This window comes from Emydura macquarii, unplaced genomic scaffold (assembly GCF_026122565.2).
Source record: "Emydura macquarii macquarii isolate MOO-44397 ecotype Brisbane River unplaced genomic scaffold, CSIRO-AGI_Emac_v2 contig_1027, whole genome shotgun sequence".
In the NCBI taxonomy this organism is placed as follows: Eukaryota; Metazoa; Chordata; order Testudines; family Chelidae; genus Emydura; species Emydura macquarii.
In genome coordinates this window covers 10,346,654-10,368,692 of record NW_027131164.1, presented here as the reverse complement: position 1 = coordinate 10,368,692, position 22,039 = coordinate 10,346,654, and the positions used below count along the sequence as shown (strand labels likewise).

Below are 22,039 nucleotides of genomic sequence, written 5' to 3'. Positions count from 1 at the left end.
CTTATTAGACAAACAACAATATTAATAAAATACAAGGGGCTGGAGATCACTTGCTCGTATGCTGCGCCTCCAGCCATCAGGAGTCAGTGGTCGTGGTGATTATATCGACAGAATCTGTTATTATGTTCCTTTCAGCAACATCTCCTGACTAGCTGACATTAATAATCATAAACTACAGGACACTTTATCCATAAAATAGCTATTACCATTGACCATTATCTCTGTAAATAAATATGTATTTAATGAAAAGCTCCTGCGGAGCTGGAATGTGAGAAATCAGTTACTCTCTCCTGCCTCACTGAGAGGCTTTTCTTTGGTGGAATGTATTGTGAAAGTGCTGGGTAAGGTAAAAGGAAATTCATTTTCTCTGTTTTCTTTCAGTAATATACACCCTCTATATGTGATAAGTTAATATTCTTAGTCATCACATAAACGACATCACAACTTTTGCATCATTAGCACAGCAGGGTGAAGCATTTGTTACGAAACCCAAAACCATGTTAGAGTTTCTTGTTTTTTGAACTTTGTTACAAACTTGAAACTCTGCCCAAGTTTTGCAAATGAAGCTGGGTCCAGACTTTCAAGCGTATCCAGGCTGATATATGGTTCTGTTCAGACCCAAACTAAAACTGGGCCTAACCAGAAACCTCACACCTGAACATCTCCAAACTTTAGGGTATTTTGTATCAGGATTTAAATCCAGATCTGAACTCTTTGGTTTATTTTCAACTGCTTAAAATTCTGTTGGGGCGGATCTAAAGGGCAACAAGGTTGGTAAATTCTAGCTGGCAGTCCCCCTGCTGCTAATATTAACAAAAGTCAGTTGGAATGTGTGAATGCATCTAGCAGCATTGTCAAATAATGAGCTCCACAAAACATTTTATTGTATGTGAATTTATATTTTATGTCCTTCTTCAGCAGCAAGTTGTTATACCTTTCTTGGAAAATAGCCAGAATTTGAATGACATTATCTATAGTGATTTACAGGATATATCTGTGAGTGGTGGTGTGAAAATGATCAGTGCTTGAAGGTGAGTCTTAAAATTATACTGTTTGAGAACATAAAGAGTCATAGCTGCCTTTCTCACCTTAAGAACTTTGTACAGTGAATATTTATTATTCAAGAGGTGTCATTACTTATGACTATAAGAATACTCATCCATGGTCCTCAGCCCACATCCTCCCTCTTGTGCTCTCCTCTACTTCCACAAGTGGAGGGGAGCCTTTGCTAGACAGGGCCCTAACTGGAGGATGTGCCTACTTTCCACACTGCCCTGGACTACATTAGAGAAAATAAAGCATTCAAAGCCCCTAGTGCACTTGTAGAATACTTTGTGCCAACACAGGGCCTTTCACATCCAATGGTTTAAAAATGGCCTCAGAACTGAATAAAGCAGGCTATCATCCAGCAGGTTTCGATACTACTTACAGCTTAACAAGTTCAGTCTTAACTGGCATAGTGTCAGCATGTGGACACTGAGATGCTGAAATGGCTCAGCTAGCCCTCTGACTGGTGTCCCACAGAGTACAGGTAGTGAAATCCACCAAGACACACTTCATCGAGAGCCAGGAATTGTTTGATGGAACCCTGAAGGCATGGCAACTGAAATGGTTTAGCACAGCGCTAGAGTGGAGGTCAGACAAACTGTAAACCAACTCAGAATGGCTAGTGTGATTGCGTTGACCCATTTGTGGATAAACCAGTTCAATGCAACAGGTTAAATTCTCTAGTATAAACAAGGTCCTATAAGCCTCTTTGCATTGGTTCTCCGGTTCTGGCCATGGGGGTGGGTAAAAAGGAGCTTTGGATTTTCTCTAGATTCTTCCTCCTCCTAAGCCTGCTGTGGAAACCATCACCAAACTCTACAGTAACTTGGGCAATTGAATTCCTCCGCACAGCTGTGGTTGTGCAAGTACCTGTAAGAGTTCTGCTGTCCTGGTGCCAGAAGGAACTCAGAGCCAGCCAGCAATGCAAGAGGGAACCACACAGACTCTATTTTTATTTGGTTCCCATCACAGTAATTTCAGTAATGTTATACACTCAATTTCCCTATGATGTAGTGAAATATTATCTCATTATACAGATGAGGAACAATTTCAATTAGGTGACTTACCCAAGATCACACAGGAAGTTTGTGGCAGATCTGGGAGTTTTTCCCTCATCTCCTGAACACTGTCTAGTACTTGAACCACAAGTCTTACCTCCATCCCTATTTTTAGCAGACCCCAAAACAGCTGTGGAATGTAAGAATGGAACCCCAACAGAAGAATTACAATGGAAATGCAAATAAAAACTCAGGAAATTTCCATTCCCTAAGGCAGAAACAAAAGCCTCTTGATTGTTGAGAATGGGGGTGTTGTCTGAGTAAGGACTGGATGTACACTGTGCACCTATTTGTATTCCCTTGATCCATGCATGGCGTGTGTAGTCCTCCTGTTGTGTATCTCATACCTCCCATGTGGAAGAGGAGTGGGAAGATCAACTGACTTCCCCCAAATCTCTGGGAATGCTGCCTCCAGCTCTAGGAACTTGCTCGAAGAGAGGAAAGACCAGGAGATATCATCCCCCACTGTTACCTTACTGCAGCCAGCTGCATGGTGGGGAATCCCTCTTTATGGAGTGTCCCAAGTACAGCTATATGTTGGGTAAGCCATAACAGTACAGCTCATTTGAAACCATGGCAAGAAGGTGTCATCAGGGCCACAGAGATTCCATGCAGATTTCCCTGGCTTCTTTTTGATCTCACTGTATCCACAAGATTTATGGACTGGATCCATGGCCTGATATGGTCAACGAGTGGACAAACCCCTTTCCCCTCCACCAGAACAATTCAGGAGGAAACTCGGTGAGATTTCCTCCTCCTTAGTTCACATCTACAGGTTTTCCTCATAGACTCTAAGGTCAGAAGGGACCAATGTGATCATCTAGTCTGACCTCCTGCACAATGCAGGCCACAGAACCTCACACACCCACTCCTCTAATAAACCTCTAACCTATGACTGAGTTATTAAAGTCCTCAAATCATGGTTTAAAGCCTTTAAGGTACAGAGAATCCACCAGAAAGTGAGCCGTGCCCCATGCTACATTGGCACTGAACTTAATTCCTCTCCCTCCCTGGTATTTATCCCACTGATGTATTTATAGAGAGCAATCCTATCTCCCCTCAGCCTTCTTTTGCTTTGAGTCACCTCCAATAAGGTAGGTTTTCCATTCTGCGGATATTCTAGTAGCCCTTCTCTGCACCTGTTCCAGTTTTAATTCATCTTTCTTAAACATGGGGGACCAGAACTGCACACACTATTCCCGATGAGGTCTCACCACTACCTTGTATAATGGTACTAACACCTCCCTATCTCTACCGGAAATATCTCGGCTGATGCATCCAACGATCGCGTTAGCTTTTTTCACGGCCACATCACATTGGCGGGTCATAGTCATCCTGTGATCAACCAATACGCCCAGGTCCTTCTCCTCCTCTGTCATTTCCAACTGATGCGTCCCCAGCTTATAGCAGAAATTCTTGTTATTAGTCCCTAAATGCATGACCTTGCACTTTCCACTATTAAATTTCATCCTATTTCTTTTACTTCAGTTTACAAAGTCATCCAGATATTCCTGTATGATATCCTGATCCTTCTCTATATTGGCAGCTTTGTGTCATCCACAAACTTTAATAGCAAATTCCCACTTTTTGTGCCAAGGTCAGTAATAAAGAGGTTAAATAAGATCAGTCCCAAGACCAATCTCTGAGGAACTGCATTAGTAACTTCTCTCCAGCCTGACAGTTCATCTTTCAGTATAACCTATTGTAGTCTCCCCTTTAACCAGTTCTTTATCTACCTTTCAATTTTCATATCAATCCCCATCTTTTCCAATTTATCTAATAATTCCCCATGTGGAACTGTATCAAATATCTTACTGAAATCTCGGTACATTAGATCCACTGCATTCGCTTTGTCTAAAAAATCTGTTATCTTCTCAAAAAAGGAGATCAGGTTGGTCTGGCGTGATCTACCTTTTGTAAAGCCATGTTGTATTTTATCCCAATTACTGTTAACCTCAATGTCCTTAATTACTGTTTCTTTCAAAATTTTTCCCAAGACTTTGCATAGTGCTGAAGTCAAACTAACAGGCCTGTAGTTACCTGGATCACTTTTTTTCCCTTTCCTAAAAATAGGAACTATGTTAGCAATTCTCCAATCATACAGTACAACCCCTGAGATTACAGATTCATTAAAAATCCTTGCTAATGGGCTTGCAATTTCATGTGCCTGTTCCTTTAATATTCTTGGATGGAGATTCTCTTCCTGATTTAGTCCCATTAAGCTGTTCGATTTTGGCTTCTACCTCGGCTGTGTGGGGTTTTTTTAGGGGAGTTGGGGTTTTTTTTTTTTAAAGGTTTTATAAGTTTATACAGCTGCTGACATCTTTACTCGTATCACCTTTTTGATCTGACATTACACACTATACATTCCATTAGAACACAACCCATTCCCAGGCAGTTGTGAAAAGCAAACAGGCAGCAGATCGATCCTGACAACTTCCAACTAAGCTGCTGTTTGTTTGTTTTTTTTGGACATTCAATGAACTCGAAAGTAGTCAAGATATATATATTGCTGGATTGATAAATGAGGCTTTGGTTAGAATTCTGTTGGTACTAATGACCAAGAATTCTCTTACATCTCATAGTTTAGTAGCTCCCTGACAGTCAAAATTAAGAGAAGCACTCACGCACTCAGTGCTTTGAAGTTGCAGCTTGGGCACCTAAGCCGAGGGAGGAGGTTGACCTTCAGAGCCCGAGCCACAACTTCAAAGTGCTGTCTGCACAACTATTTTTAGAGTGCTTGCGTGAGCCCTACTAGACCAAGTCTGTTGAGCCAAGCTGAGAGACTCACTGGCATGGGCTGTGTTGATGTACCCTCTGAGGCCCAGTGCTCCTTACCTGATTGGCTTCCACCTAGCTACTTTCAGTGTTGTTGTAGCCATGTCGATCCCAGGATATTAAAGAGTCAAGGAGGGTGAGGTAATGTCTTTTATTGGACCAACTTCTATTGGTGAGCGAGACAAGGCTTGTCTCACTCACCAACAGAAGTTGCTCCAATGAAAGATATTACCTCACCCACCTACTTAGACAATTAACTACGCACAAGTGGATCTGGGAGGCTCATTTTCATTAGCAGACCCTGTTGCAGGATACAGCTACCTGTGACAAGGGACAATTGGACCTTTTGTTAGTTCTTCAGCTTGTAGCCCAAAGTAACTAAAAGAACTAATCTAAACAAAAAATTCCATGAGCTCAGAATCTAAGGGCTATAGAAACTCTTTTATCCAGCTACTGAAAGTCAATGCAATCACTTAATACATAAATAGAAAACCATGTTTTTCCATTCCAGTGCATAATATTTATAAAACCTTATGGTAAGGAAATTCCACAGCTCATTAACTGACCACTTGAAAGGCTTTTAAACTAATTTTGATTCTATTTGAGACTGTGATGACTATTTTCTGGAGGATTAAATTGAATAAGATGAAGAAGTAATATCATGCTGTAAAGTCCTGAAATGGATTTTATTGCTTTCAGGTCAAATACATATGTTTGATGCTTTGTAATGTTACTGATTTAATTAATAAATAAAATTCTACACTTGATGTGCAACTTTATGTTTGATGGAAAGAAATTTCTTACATGTAGGATAATGATGACATAGGCCCAATCTTGCAGTCTTCACTCAATCAAAACTTCCATCGACAACTAGAGTTTTGTTTATGGGATTTCACTCTCAGTATTTTACAAGTAATGATTAATAATAATTAATAAAAACATACACAGAAGAAGTTGAGGAGACAGAACATCTGAACCTGTGTAAGAAGCACTACATTGAGAATACAGAGGAACTGATGGATTTTAGAGGGGAAAACACAGGGGAGAATGAAAGAGAAGCTGAGGAAGTCAACCACATTGCAAAAGTGAGTGACGGAGATGATGGATTTGCAGGATATTTCTCTTACTATTGCTACTGCATCCTCCACAACACCAGTCTTCCAACTTGCTTTACTGAACTGTATCAAATTGTCTCAGACTGTAGGCTCTTTCAGATAGAGATTTTACCATATGTTTGTACAGTGCTTAGCGTAACAGGATCCGAACACCATTCAAGCCACTATGGGAGAAGGCAGTAGAAATAAGATTCTGTTCTATACAGGTTCTCATATCACCCTCATCACCATAGTATAGGAGCACCTTCTGGGAATGAATTAAGTGATGTGACTAACTTCTGTCACACGTGTTTTATGCTCTCTCTCAACCTGTCCCCAGGGAGAGAATTGTGTTTGCAGTGTAGCGTGTTGTTTAGATAAGGTTTTGTTTTTCCAGTTGTATTTTTTTCTCTTTCCTTCCTTGAATGTATACACTGCTGTGTGTTTATGCAGCTCAATCAAAACAGAAACATTTTGCGATATCATGTCCATTTTACTGAAATTTCATTTCAGAGGAAGAAAGTGGGGGAGGGGAAGGTCCGAGAACGAAACATTCAATTTTTCATTTTGAAACAACTGCTTGGTTCAATTAATTTTTTAACATTATTTTATGTGTTAGAATGTAATATAAAATAAAAAGTCAAATTCAAAATGAAAAGAATTGATCAATCCAAACATTTTGGAGAGGTGAGGGAGAGGATTTTCTTTCTTTCATGGAGAATTCAAAATGTTTGGGTTTTGCTCAGCTTCTAAATGAAACTGAATTTCTGAAATCTCAAAATCCTTTGTAAACTGAATTTTCTGCACTCTGCATAGCTCATCTCTTAAGGACCTCCTGAATCCATCACCAATTATCTTCTTTGCTCTGTAGAGCGCCAAACCCCATCAAGGTTCAAGTTTTACCCTGTGGAAGTGAAGTACAAAACAAATGCAGCACAAGAAGACAGGCCTGAAGGTATCAGGTGAGCACCATCTAAGCTCTCAGCATTAGAGTTAATATCTTGAGCCTTGAGGGAGAAGAATAGTGATACAACACTCTCATGCTTATACTTCTAAGAAAACTAATATGTAAAAGGAGAATAAGGACAGCATTGTATCATGCAATTTTCATATATGCTAAGGTCATGGGATAGAACATGGTATTTAATTTACAGAACCATAGCTAGAAAAGTCCCAAGCACAATCAGAAATCTCTCAGATACTTAAAAATCCAGGGAAAGCTGCAAATAATATATTTGTATGCAAGCTGGCTCCTCTTTTTCAGACAGCTATCCCAGGTAGCCCGCTAGCCCAGGGGAGTCTGGAAGACAGAGATAGAAATCTTTTGAAAGCAATAACACTTCAAAGAAAATTATAATTTAAAATATTTTAGTGAGCTTGTGAACTTCCCAGTAGATGGTGTTGCTGTAACTGAAAATCAAATTTCCTAATATGCAAATCAGCTCCAAAAAAGGCCTCCTGGAACCTTCCTTTCATGTAGTAAATAGAGTTATTTAAAAAAAAAGAATTCTCAATTCTACTGTATTATCAAAGGCAGTTTTTCACAGGCTTTGAATTTTGGGAGGTATGTATATTATCTCTGAGAAAGAGTCTGAAAAGCAGGTCAAGTACCACACGTGAAACTACTGTAGATAGGTTGTTCATGGGAGGATCACCAACTAGGGGCGTGAACAAGAGTAGGCCTTAGAGATGCTATATAGTGAGGCTTACAAACCAAATTTGTTAATGTCATTAACCGAATCTCTCTTGAAAAGAATCACTATGGTAGCTATGAAAGATAACACATTGTCCTAGAAATTGATTTGTCTCTTATGTTCCTGAAATTAGTAATTTGTTTTGATTTAATTTTCATCAGAGATTACATTGTCTGATTTATATTAAGAGATTAAACTGAAATTTCTACCACAGAAATAAAATTACTTCATCTTGGTGTGTATTTAACAGGCATTGGTCACATTAATAGTTCAAAGGGCCAGGGTAATTCGCTCTGGTGACACTTTATTCATACTAGTGGTTCTATTTCTTTACTGTAACTTTCTACCCGAAGTGCTTCCCAAGGGACTGTTCCAATGACCATTTAAAGTCTATGGGAGTCTTTCCATTGATTGGAATGGGCACTGGAACAGGACCCTCTGATCCTAAATAATTACTTAAATTATGGGTCTTTTCTTAAAAAAAAAAAAAAAGTGTCTGAAATTATTGTTTATGAAAAAGGCAAGCCATGGAGACTTAATTCCACTTTTTAGCAGGAGAATAGGAACAGCCCAAGCAGCTTCCTCAGACAGACCCATTAATGCACCTCACTCTAATCCTGAGAGATCCTTTCTGGTGCTAAATAAGTAGTTCCGTTTTCATAACTGTTTCCCTGTTGATCCTGCGGGGATAGAAATGGCTCATGAGGATGATAAGAAGTTATTTCTGAAGGGCACACGGTGTTTGCATGATCAATCCTGAGATTGTGCTAATTAACACCAATCCTAGTGATTTGTTTGGGCTGTAGATAGCTGTCAGCAGAGAAATGGATCACTGAGAAAACTCTATTCATGTTGCGGAGGTCACCAAACCATCACCGTATGGTACTAATAGCAGCCCATGGACTCCAATAACTTGGGCTGGATTTAAACTGGCAACCTATCATCCTATGTGTCTAGTGACATGTCCAGATATATTTATTTATCAAAACTTTTCAAATAGCCTCCGTGAGGATACAATAATTTTTGTTCAAATAGTTGGGATGTGTGGGTGTGTAATGTATTTGAGATTTTTCCCCACAAAATCATCTCCTGAAATTTGAGCACGTCAGTATATTTTAAATTTATCACATGACTATTTTTCCAGTAATTATGTACACTGTGTTTTTCCAAAAAGACTCCCAGATACTTATCAGAACTCTGCCACATGATTCACCAATCTGAATTAAAATGAATCCATATTTAATTATAACTCTATTGTACATTGTTAATAGTGCAGGGTGACAGAAACCATCCGTGTGACTTGCATAATGTCTAGGATTATGAAAATCATAGTGTAATTAGTACACTTTGTTAATCATATTTGGAATTAATATTTGTTCAAAAGATCCATGACTTGTAAGACTTATTTCCATCTCTATGTAATGTTACGTCTATAAGGACAGTTTACTTTTTTAATAATGCTATATAGAAAGATAGGTAAAGACACGCACAGAGTTATATGAAAGAAGTCCAAAATAAAGATTACATGGTTGACCAAGGGAGCAAAGGGAAATAAGAATTTTTGTTATACCCCTGCATACACAGACCATGGATCCAGGCACACAAAGATAAATGGCCACCGTGCAACTGCTTACTCCCCCTTTCCCAAGCAGGTGGGAAATAAATAATTGGAGCCTTGGTGCTGCCCTTCAGTATATTGGCCAGGACAGCTGAGCCAGCGTGGGCAATGTACTTTGCTGCTAACATAGGCCAGTGCCAGGGGGAAGCAAGGAGGGAACTGAAACTCAGAGGGGTATCTCTGAATCATAATGCATTCCAGGGCTACTCCTGTGACAGTGCAGCTTGTACACTGCCCTATGCCCAGGGCTGTGCCTTAAAGGGCATAATCTAGCCCTAAAAAAAGAACTTAATTTCAGTCAAAAATTGTCCAGCTGGTCCACATTCATGGGAACCACTCATTCACACATCCAAGGTCAGAATTTGGCCTTTGTTTGTAAAGCTACAGTAAATAATACATAAGGCAAGTAGGTACAACACCTAAATAAAAAGTTGATGTTTAATATTAGAGACCATTTACTAAAACATAAGAATAAATATTGTCATCTGGTTTACTGCAGCAAAAGTTACAGCAGATTAGAATTCTAGAAAGAAAATCTCAGAGCCACAGTAAAAGTAATGGCTGGCATTGTAGGTATTGATGCACGCTGTTGTTTTGTAGGTCTGCATACATCAAATTTAAATGAAGCATCTGCATGTGGAAACAATAAAATTCTCTCCTTGGGTTCATTAGTTTCCAGATAGCAAAAGAAAAACCTAAGTACAAAGAAAGAAAGATAATGGAACTGCCCACTTAGAATTTTTTAAACAACCCTAGACCCAGCAAAGTGCTATAATATGTGTATTACAGACATCTTGAAAGTTGAATTTAAAAAAAGAACAGAAAAAAAAAAAACCCCTCTGAAATCACATGCTGTCTAATAAAATGATTTTAGATTTGGGGGTGGGGGAGGAGGAAAATTGGAAAAAAAAAAAAAACCTAACAAAACTCTTTTAATGTCATTTATTAATCCAAGGGAGTCAGCGCTGTGACTATTTCCTTAGTCTGAGAAGAAAACACAACAGGTAAATATGCCCAAATAATTAAAGCATCATTGCAAAATGCTAACTGGCCACTCACCCAGAGTGGGATTTTTTTTAAAATGGGTCAGTGATTGAGTTGACAAAAATAGATTATTTGTTTTCTCAACATATCTGTAAGGATGGCTGAGCCGAATTTTGGACTGGTAAATTTTCATATAAATTTCGCTATGCTGGGTTAAAGCACAAGGTTACTAGAAGTACATGTTGTGGCCATTATATTTTGGAGAAAGGTCCTTGTGATTCCTTATTGAACTAACTGCACAGCATCCATGCTTCGCCAGATTGTTATGCCTACATCACACTTGATTCCATCAGGTTACTGATGTAGAACACAGTCCAGTGCTCACTCAAGTCAGTGGGATTCCTGGACCTTGAGAGCAGGTACCAATCCTTATACTGTATAAAGGTTGCCTAACACTTTCCATTATATTGGATTCTTGCAGCTTTTCTTTTCAGAAAAGTCATTGTTTGCAGTAGGCCTTTGATAAACAACATGGAAAAACCATTCAGGTTAGAGAGATGCCTTTTCTTTGTTGAATGAAATTCCATTCAGATCTAACTGAGTTGCAAAGTGCTAAAAACACCATTTCCTTTCTCTCACTTGTGTTCCTCAGGAAAATGTAGGCAGCCCAAACTCAAGCACTGAGAAGTCTAAAGAGCTCGGTCCATGCTTGTGCCAAAGTACTAGCAACAAACACTGGTGAGAACATCTGGGAAGTGCCAAAGAATCTGTGGCAGGGTGGGGGGAAGAACTGGGTTGGGCGTTCTTTCATAACCCATCCTCAGATGCAGCATATGGCCCCAACATCCTATCCTCCCATCAGGGATGCGATATGGGACAGGAGCTCCCCCAAGTCATGGTGGGGTGAGAGAGACACCTGAGCCAGGCTCCTCTGTAATCTCCCTGGATTCAGCACATGAACTCAGCAGTCCATCCCCTCTTCTGGTGGCACCGCATATGGCAGAAGATCCCACAACACCTGGGATGGAGAAGAAAGAGCTGATCTGAACTACAAATATAATTCTTCCCCTGCCCCCAATCTAGCACATGGTCCCAAATAATCCATTCTCCCTACTGGTGGCACCTGATATGCCAGAAGTTCCCCACCTCTCCTGTTGGGGGAAGAGAGAAAGCTGGGTTGCGCTCCCCCAACCACACTCTGGGCCCAACACATGGTGCCAACGCTCATCCCTCCTCTCTTGGAGAATAGTCTTCTCCTGCTGCCAACTAATGTAGTTAATTCTGTAACTCAAGTGGTAGTGGTCTGTTCAGTAGGGTTATGTTCAGACTCTGAATATGATACAATGATGCATTGTTACAGTTGCATATAAGAGAATTTATTTTTACCTGCCCTTTAAAAAAAGCCTAAGATATTACATACAAAAAGTTGTAAAATAATATTGAAATTGAAAAGTTAAGAACAGGAAAGTAAAGAAATGACAGATTTACAGTTGCTGCCACAACTGAATTTGGCCCCCTGATGCATTACGATCTCTAATGACATGATCACATACTATTTGTTTCCACCAGATCCAGTCAGACTCAGTTAGTCTACACAATGGACACACCAGCGGCAGAAGTGGAGTTGCATGGACAAACCTAAATCTGGCATTTCCTAACTTTCAGGTGCTTGACTTTGCAACCTAAAGTACAGTCTTTTAACATTTTTATATGCAATTGTTAGAGATCACTGATGATATATAAGGAGGGAGATGAAATTTGGATTACTAATACTTGGATAACTAACACTAATACTAATACTGACACTAATACTAATACTAAGGTTTACTGAAGAATGTACAAATCTTTTTGATATATTTTAAAAGTGAAATTATCAAACTGATGTCATTTGAATGTAAATAACTTCTCTAGTTATAATGAACTTTTATACCTATACATAGGCTTGGAAGAATTAGATTTTTATAGGTAAATGTCAGTAAACATCAATTTCACAATATACACAGAGACAGATAAACAAATATTTCCATTGATAATAGAAATGTAGATAGGCAAAGTAAGAAAAAAAAATATTAGAGTTTGGTTTAAGGCTATTTACTTTGTGTATTTTGACAATTTGTGTTTTAATGGTTATTAGGCTTTTACTTTTTTAATCTCAGTGTCTATCATGATTAAATAAATTATTATCTGACCCCCCATGTTGTCTGACATCCCCCATAATTTCCTACAACTGCAAAATTTTAAATCCATAAACAGAAAAAGTTCTTAAAAATAAACTGATACTCATCAAAATTATTTTAAAAAACCCCACAGTTGAATTCTGCTAAGCTTACTTATACAATATGTATTAGAACAATCTTTTTCTGGAACATTGTAAAGGATTCTCAAATATGCAATCACAGCAACAAAGGAGTAGTTCAGGGGACAATGGAAAGAATAAGTGTGTGGAGACTTCAGTGGAGAGGGGAAGTAAAGATTGCAGGAGGAAAAAGGTTGAGAATCCCTGATTTAGCTGATGCTCCATTTCATATTCCTAAGCATGGGTAGTGAGTGGCACAGACATAATTCTCTGGGTTCTAGATATCCATGTGAAAGAAAAAAATCTGAGGTTAGAGTGTACTCTGTACTCCCACCTCCTCCTACCTCTTTACTAGCAGGTGAGGTGCAGATTTACCAGGCAGAGAAATCTTCACTGGAATCAGCAGGGGAAGTTGATGCCTTGCTCGGTTCTCAGAATTCCCATCAGGGCGTGCTACAGCTGCTGCACCAGCTGGGAGAATAAAAAGCAGTCACAGTAAGATTTCCCCTTAACCCACATGTCTTCCTGAGGGATTGACTACATGGCAAGTTAGTGCATGGCAAGTCAGGGTGTGAATCTACAGAACACCAGAAACATTCTGTGTGAACCATTCTACAGTGCAGTGAACGTCCCAGAGAACAAGTATATCACTGTTTCAGAGCATAGTACACTAAGTTGCACTCCAGGACTTTCACTTCACTGTAGCAGTGACCACGTGGAATGTTACTGTGCAACAAGCTGGTGTGCTATAGATTCACACCCTGACTTGCCAATCAGTAACTTGCCATATAGACTAATCTCTAAAGGAAAAAGGATCTCGCCTTGCTCCAGGAGAAGAAGAGACACATGAAAAAAAATGGTGTTTCATAAGTCTTCAATAAAATAAAGATAATTTACAGAGATGGGGCCTAGTGGGCCAGGGTAGGATAATCAGCTGTTCCCTGAAAATTCTGGAAAGGAAGGGGTCAAGCTAGTTTCCCTTTAAGTCTAGGAGGTGATGGAGAAGCTAGAAAGTCACCGCACCATTGAGAAGACGAGTTAGGAAGAAGATCTTGTTTTGGTAAAGGAGTCCAAAGTAGTAAAGAGTAGGGTCTTGGAAGAATTATGGGAGGCTTTGCGGGAATATTTGGATATGCTTGATATATGTAAACCCAAGTGTTAGAGACTCTGCTATATAATATGATACTCAAACACATATATCTACCTCTTTGACCATTACTAGTGCTCACCCTGAAGCAGGGCCGTGTTTTATATTTTTATCTTCTCTCCCTATTTCCTTACAAATTAGGTCTTTCATTATACACATACACTGGTTCATTATTGTAGGACTGCTCATGACAAATCTATGGGGGTATTACACCGCACCATATGGAAACCACTTTATTCTGTCCCTAAGATATTGTATTGAATGTTTGGAGCTTGGTTTAATAAACAAGTGTCCTCTTTTCCAGACAGCACTTTATCACTGTGATGTTATAGCATACAGGTTATTTTTGTAGAAAATCCACTCCTGTGAACACTGGAACTGTAGCTTCAATTTATTTCTGTTTTGTAACATTAGAAAATGCAATATAGGTGAACCCTGGAATTACTGCACAATGTATGCCTTTAACGTAGTCCTGAATGTTAGTGCACTCCCATTCCCTGCAGTAGTATAGCATTTGATAATATGAAGGAAGCATGAACTTATTATTACTTCTGCTTCAGCTGATTTCCATACCATGGCTGGAGTATAGTGTAGCTGTAATCCACAGTAAAACACCAAATTTCCAGGAGGATTAAATGGATGTTACTTTGTATGCAGCAGAAATATCCAAAGCTAAACTGTACCTTTTCTCTCTCCTGAATCCATGTTCTACCTCAGACTTCATTCAGTTCATTTCCCATATGAACTGCCAGAAATTAACTCATGGGAATTACCTAGATGAGAATTTGGGAGACATTATAAACAAGTGACCTGAATGGAAGCTAGTATGATAGAGGATGATGTATGAAGCTGAATCACCATCTCTCTCTTCTGGCTGCTCTCCGCTTTTATTCACCATGTTCCTCTGACCAAAGCCATATTCACATTACACTGAAAAAAACCAAACCAAAACACAACCCATGGCAGCAAGTCTCAGAGCCCATGTCTACAGACTCTGGTGGGAGGGCCCAGACTACAGGGCTAAAAATAGCCATTTAGACATTCCTGCTTAGGCTGGAGCTTCAGCTCTGCACCGCAGAGAGAGAAATGGGCTACAAAGATAAAGCCAGAAGGGCTACATGGCTATTTTTAGCACCATAGCGTGTGCTCCATGAACCTGAGTCTGTAGATCCGTGCTGCAAGACTTGCTTCTGAGTTCGTTTTTGTGATGTAGACATACTCTTACAGGCCAAGACGTAGGGAAACTAACTAGGAACCAAAGCATGGGGCAATATCCTGTGCTTGAAGGATACATAAATTCTCTCTCAAAACTTGCTCTGTTATTTATTTTTATCTGTGTCTCATTGTGGGCCATTTGACATTCCTCTGATCACATGGATCAATATATTCTCCCTGTGGACAGAAGAAGCCATTTTGTAGAACTTTGAACCAACTTGAACATGATAGGTTCAGCTTATCTTGTAAGAATTCAGAATTTCTTCACTAGAAACTACCTCCTGCTCGTTCCTCACCAAAAGGCAGGCTCTCCTTTTCATTAACTTCCTCCCAGTCCCTTATCTTTTATGGTGACGGGGAAAGGATTGGTGGTCTTATATACTATTTTATTTTTAATAGGCCAAGAATATTATTGACTTTTCAGTATAGGCTTTGTTCTTAAAGTAACCCTTCATCCTGCAAGTGATGCTAGGTTTCTCACAGTAAAGCATCTGTAACATACATGACCCTATCTCTAAGGTTTCCCACTTAGACTAGGGATGGAATGAGCCATTACGTAGCATTCTCTATCTCGGTAGAAAGGAGAGCAAGGATCAGCACATCTGGCTACTCTGAAAAAGCTTGGAAATTGGGAGAGGTCTGAAGATGATGGAAGAAAAGGGGAAAGGATAAGGCCAAGGGGTCTCTTGACCACAGAAAATCAAAAGTAAGTAAGGAGAAACCTGAGTCCTGCCAGAAAGAAGGATTTACAGGGCAGAAACTAGAGCTGAGTGGGGAGAATCTGGGTGTTGGGTCCTCTTTATCCCACTCTTTGATGCAAGTGGGTTGGGTACCTTCACTGAGAGGTTCTGTCTTACCCTCATGCGGGGGATCACCACTCTTTCCTATTCTGAGAGTTAAATTTCCAAATCTTCTCTTGCTTTTCCTTGTGTTGCCAACCAGTAATTATGTACTGACCTGGTGAGGCTCTTCTATTTTTTTTTTCCCATATGTTGTGCTCTCAAGATGGTTTTTTGTTCGGTTGGTGTTTTGCGCTTGCTAAAGTGGTTGACTTACAGGCTGAAGCATTAGAGTTTATCACCTTTTTTTTTTTTTTTTTTTTAAAACTCGATCACATATAACAGGATATTTTCATTACTCATATAAATGTCTAGTCTTTTTTTTAAAAGGCCTGTTAAACTCTTGTCCTTAGTGGTGTCTTTTGGCATCACTTCCCCAAGTTCAGCTGTAGATTTTATGTGACCTACTGCCTTTTATTTGTTTGCTTTCAATTTTATTGAACATACCCTCTCATACCACAAGAACAAAGGTAAGTAGGAACGCTGGTTTACCTCCTCTAGACCATTTCTCTGTATCATATCCCCCGTTATTCTATTCATTGCATGATAAGTAACTTTTTTTTTTTTAAACCAGAAACATCTTCACTACAATTTTATTACTCATATTTACTCTACACTGGCCTGGCCAAACTATGTTACAACTTGATTTGACAACAAACATATTTAAATCATTCTAAGCCATGGTTATACAAAGTTCTGACAGCAATGATGGGTTCAGAGAGACATGAAGTGGACCAGCTACATGAAAGGGAGCTTTTTTATTGGGTGTTCAATTCAAAAGGTTACTCATCCTAATTCTTTACCTTTCAAAAGAATTTCAGTTTGAGACAACAGACGTTGTGGCAAGAAAATGGATTATTGATTTTTCTAAGTTGTTTTGTGGAGCTAATGCTACTGGTCTATGATTATCTGCAGTAGCTGCTAATACTTTCCAATAGTTAATAAATAATTATTTGCTCCTACTCATAATCATGTTGAAATGCAGGACCTGTCTACCTCAAGTGTAATTTATAGCTCTACAGATTTCATACTATATTATAGCCACAGTATTAAACCAAAAGCATTTTGTTAGACATAATCAAACACGTCCCGGGGGTGGATTGGGGAGACGGAACCCTTTGTCACCTGCTTGTTCCACCTCGACGCTGTGAGTGAGCAATGAGGAGTTACTTTACAATTCTTTTATCCATAACGGAATGTAAATGTATACATTTTCATCAACTCCCCATAGACCCTTATTTGGTTACATTGACACCTATAAAATGAATATTAACAACTACAGAATGAATATAATTATACTCGCCCCTGTTTGTTGTTTACAGGATTACCATACAGAGGTCAGGCACATCACCTTAAAACCTATACATTTTAAACTAACATTCTTTGAGGTAAAGGTATGCCAGAGGGGAAGGAAGATAATACTTTCTTCCCACCAAGGCCTTGCGCAGGAGTGGTGATAGACTCATCCCCTGCGCAGATGGCCAGGAAGGGAGGAGAAGAAGAGAGATAAGAGACTACCTAGAATTCACACCAATTAACAGAAACAAGGTTTGCTTGTGCCTTGATCCCATTCCCTGTAGCTTAGACCTGACCACTTGTCCAGCTTTTAACTCTTTACTCTCCTACACATTTTATCTCCTGAGACTCAAGTTCTCAGTTTCTCTTAAATCACCTGATACCACCAATACCTGAAAGAGTGAAAGACCTATATTTCTATACCAGCTCTAACCACATACCTCTGAGCATTTGATTCCACCTTCGGAGGTGAGTGACAGGAGAACCTGTCATAAGTATATGTTTGGCCAGATTGTCCAATATGCTCCAGCTCCTTTGTACCACTCTCTGGGAACCCAGATGTCTGCTGTGTTTCCAGAACAGCACAGACCAGCTGGAACATACTGGTCAATCTTGCCAATAACACTTTTCTATCTAGTTCAGAGAATTTGCTGGAAATTACATTAGCTGATGTGTAGACAGATTAGACTGAATGTGGCCCTATCACTGAAAAATGCTAGTGAATTGCAAGGAAAAATCCCAATTTGCAAGTACATAACAAGGTGTTATTGTCACTGGTGCCACCAGCTAGTGGGAGATATAACCACACTAACTAAGTTAGTGTATTGCATATGCACCTATTATTCAGTCTCTGTTTATGGACCAGCTCTGAGCCTCTTCCCTGAAGATGGTGTTCTTTACACACTCATTAAAATTCACTAAGTTGATCCAGAAAAGTTATTTGTATTACAGTAGCACTGGAGGCTCCAACTGAAAACAGGGCCCTATCATGTTAGGAACTGTCCATACATACAGTAGTAGGGTGGTCCTGACCTTAAAGAGCTTGCAAACTAAGTAGACAAGTCAAAGGAACTAATGTTATTCCCTATTTTGCAGATGGTGAACTGAGGTACAAAGAGAGTAAGTAACTTATTTGAGGCCATAGAAGTTGTTACAAAATTGGGAATTGAACCCACATCTGCTGAGTCTAAGTTCAGTGCCTTAATTTTAAGGAGATCCTTCCTTCAGTGCTCTTGAGGGTGCTCTTAAGTGTTAGTTTTATGCAGCATTACATTGTTTCATTGGAATGATACACTGCTGAAACAGTCCAAAGAAGAGCAATGAGAACAGAGTACGTTATACACAAACATATATAGGTAATTTGTTTTCTGAAAAAATAATCTAAGCAATTTTGAGCATCAGTTAAACTGAGATATTATGATTTCAATAATCATTAATGTAGACTCCAGTCTTTCGACTACTGTGTGAAACTGATGAATGTAAATTCCTTCCAGGCACTGCTTTTAAAAGATGTATCTTAGCATTTCATCTTCAGATTTACATAGGTGATGCCTGTAGATCAGTATCATATTTTTAATATGCCTTGAAGTGCAAAAAAAGCCAAGCAAATCTTGTTTAGTGGGTCACATGAGGAGGATTAATAATTTTAGGATTATAGCTCAGTGTTATGCGTAAGGAATTAAAGTTTAAATTCCTGCTACTATTATCTCAAGAGATTTATGTTACATGCTCCCAACACCATGCTGAAAATGGCTTGGGAGATTTTATTATGGTCTACAAGATGTCAACTGAACTTAAACCCATGTAATTTAGGCCATTAATTTCAATGGACAGGTTTACACTGATGTCAGAGGAGAATTGGACCCAATACCCAGTTACTGATCCAAGACCCAATTCTTAACTGCCTAGAACTTTCTGTAAATCATTCTGATCTGGTAGCCTGTTATTTATATTTGTATAGAGTGAGTGTGACTACACAAGATGCAAGACAGTGGATAATCAGGCTTCCAATATGCAAAACCATCCAGTCTGGACCATCAGTGTGTGATCTTCTACCCTCTTACTACGTAGGGAACCCAGTTTGCAGTCTAAGCATATAGTCACTAACTACATTGTTTGAAACCCACACACTGTGTACTCTATGTAATAGACACAAATGTGTTTGGTAAGCTGAGTGTATATACAATATATAGTAGCATCTTCACTATGGAGCCCTGAAACTTTCTATGGACTCCATAATGAGGCCTCTCTAATAGAGGAGGCATCGTTGGTGTTGCACAGACCTGTAGGGCAAGGATTTCAGTTCACAACTGTAAAAAGGAGCAAGATATCAAAACCACCTTGTCATTTCAAATTTTCAAACATTTCCTTTACACCCCCACTTCCTCTTTTGTTCTCTCTTTAGAGAAGTTTCCTATCCCTTAACTGCCTTAGGCTATCAGCATGGAGCTTCAACCACAAATTTAAATGAAAAGAGGGAAATGCAATAGAAAGTTCACATGGTTAATATTGCTCCTAGGGACTTGTAGCTCAGCACAATTTAGAAACAATCAAAGATACTGTCCCCAGAGAATCCTTTAAGGTTTTACATTAAACTAGTGTCTGTTGGGACAGGACGTTGGGAGGTTAAGCAGTTCTACAGGAGTAATCATGCAAGGATCAATCCTGAGTGCCCTCAACCTCCTGTGACATCATTGGGAGCTAAGAATACATGGTACGTTGTAGGATTGGTTTCACAGTGCACTGAGAGTCTCCTACCTGTAGGAAGGAAGCATTTCTAGTAGCGCTGTTCACAAAGTAGGAATTCTGATTTATGAAAAAAAAATAAAAATGAGGGTTTTGTATTTGGTTTAATTCAACATCAGGACAAAACAAAGACCTTTCTCTTGTTTTTCATGAAAAAAAAATTGAGAGCACACCATTCCAGTGGTTAGGGGTGGGAGAGCTGGGTTCAAGTACCTGCTCTAGCTGATTTGAAGCAGGGATTTGAACTTGGTTCTCCTACAACCCTGCTAAACGCCCTGACCACCAAGCTATTGATTATTATGGGGTGGGGAAGAGGGCAATTTTACTCCCCCCCCACCATTCTTCCCTTTAAAAAAAAAAAACACCCTGGATCAGAGAAACAGTCCCACTTAAAGTTTTGTTGAAACCGAGCTATGCCCACAAAAAGCTTTTGTTCTAACAAGTCGTTTTGTTGAAATAGTCTGACCATTTCTACCCCTTTCAGGCTTCAGCATGGGGACCCAAAGGAGGGATGGCATCATGGATGAAGAAAAGGCAAAAGAGGAACTTGCAGTTCCAGTCAGTAGAACTTCAGTTAGGCCAGGGTTACTGGTGATGATATATGATCAGAAAAATAACAGTTTGACTTTCAGATCCCAACCAGAGTCTGCCAGTTGGGGAAATAAAATATTTTTATTTGTAAACTTAAAAATTTGATATGGAATAATTGAAAGACAAACATGGAACCACAGCATTCTATTTTAAGAGTCACTCAGTATATTGCCTTTAAATGTAACACATAGAATGAATCAAAATCAGTTTTTTCTTCAGTAGCTGGCCAAGGATTCTATTCTATGTTTTTCTTTAACAAAGAATAAATCACAGCCAAGAAAAACTATACTGCCATAATGGGGATAGACAGTTGTTCTGATCTCAGATGTTGCAAGAGAAATTCAAAACATCAGGATATGGAAGAGCAGGATAGAATAGTTTTAACATATTTTGGTTTGAATGGTAAATACATCAGTAATTTTGTAAAGCTGTAGGAAACTTGCTATACTGTATATTTTGTTTAATCATTTAGGATGCTGTTTCATTATCAAGACTGGACTAGTTGTTGTCCTTTAATTGTTAACAAAAATTATAATTTTTGTTAGTAAACCTAGATAATAGAGATGGGCCTGAATAGGAACACTGGATTAAAACTGCCTGGACTTTAGGGAAGTTTGGATCCTGGTTCAAACTTTTCAGGTTCTCTCTTTCTATGTAAGATAGAGAGAAAAAATTTAGCACCCAAAAGTTCTACAACAACTGAGGAAGGACACCTAGGACTAAATTCTGATCCTAGTTACTTCTTTGAGATCAGGATATGTGCAAAAAGGTTCTTTTCTTCATTAGCTTGTATCATATTTCAATAAGTCTTCCTTCTAATGTACATTGTGAAAAATAATTAAAATTATGTAGCATTGTGAAAGTGAAAATAACCACTCTTGAAGGGTCCACCATAGAAAAAGAAGGAGGTATTGTGATCAGAAAAGGACAGTATCACCTAATACACATTTAAGTATGTCTGTATCAACTTAGTTACTGACTTTATGAAAATTAAAAGCTATGCGGTATTATAGAAAAGTGACTCACTGGTCAATGTACTCCCTCATTGCTGGGTGTGGCATAGCAAATTCTCCTTATCCGGTGCCTCCTGCTGACTCCAGCCCTACTATGGCCTGCTTCTCCTTGTGACTTAGTTCTCTGGGCAGGTCACTTTAAAGTCTCTCCTCTTCTGAGGTATCAATGTCCCATACAGTGTCCCACACAACTCTAATTTTCAATATATATTTTACACATATACTGGACTCCTCTACTGTCTTACTCATCTCTCAGAGTAGCAGGTTCCCAGGCACCTCTCATCCACCCACTGTCCCCTCAGCAAGAAACAGAGAAACCTAAACAAAAGAAACCCAACATAAGCAACCTCCACCAATGCTTTAAGTCCCCATAGTTTCCTCCCAGCTCCCTGTTCCCATTGAAGAACATCAGCTCCCATGGCTACTTCCCTGGGGCCTTCCTTTTCTAGAGCCTATCACCAGGACTAGCTCCTATCCTACAGCTTCCTGGTCCAGCATGAGCATTACATATGTGACAACCAGAAAAGCTACCTAAAGTTTTAATTTATTTTACCACATTCCCATGAATTTAGTTCCCCTCCCCATATCCTGGGAAGAAGTCTGATTTCCAGCTGATGACAGAAT

The 22,039-nt window shown here is 39.2% G+C and overlaps 1 long non-coding RNA gene across 1 annotated transcript in view; it reads right to left on the bottom strand.

The window, feature by feature from the left end:
* Nucleotides 1–9,559: 9,559 nt before the first annotated feature.
* LOC137150825 (uncharacterized) overlaps nucleotides 9,560–22,039 on the bottom strand; it is a 29,919-nt gene continuing 17,439 nt past the window's right edge. The window contains exons 2-4 of the long non-coding RNA XR_010919077.1: nucleotides 12,914–13,040; nucleotides 11,190–11,291; nucleotides 9,560–9,984 (exon numbers count right to left, since the gene is read on the bottom strand). This is a non-coding gene — a long non-coding RNA (uncharacterized lncRNA). The remainder of the gene's footprint in view (nucleotides 9,985–11,189; nucleotides 11,292–12,913; nucleotides 13,041–22,039) is intronic.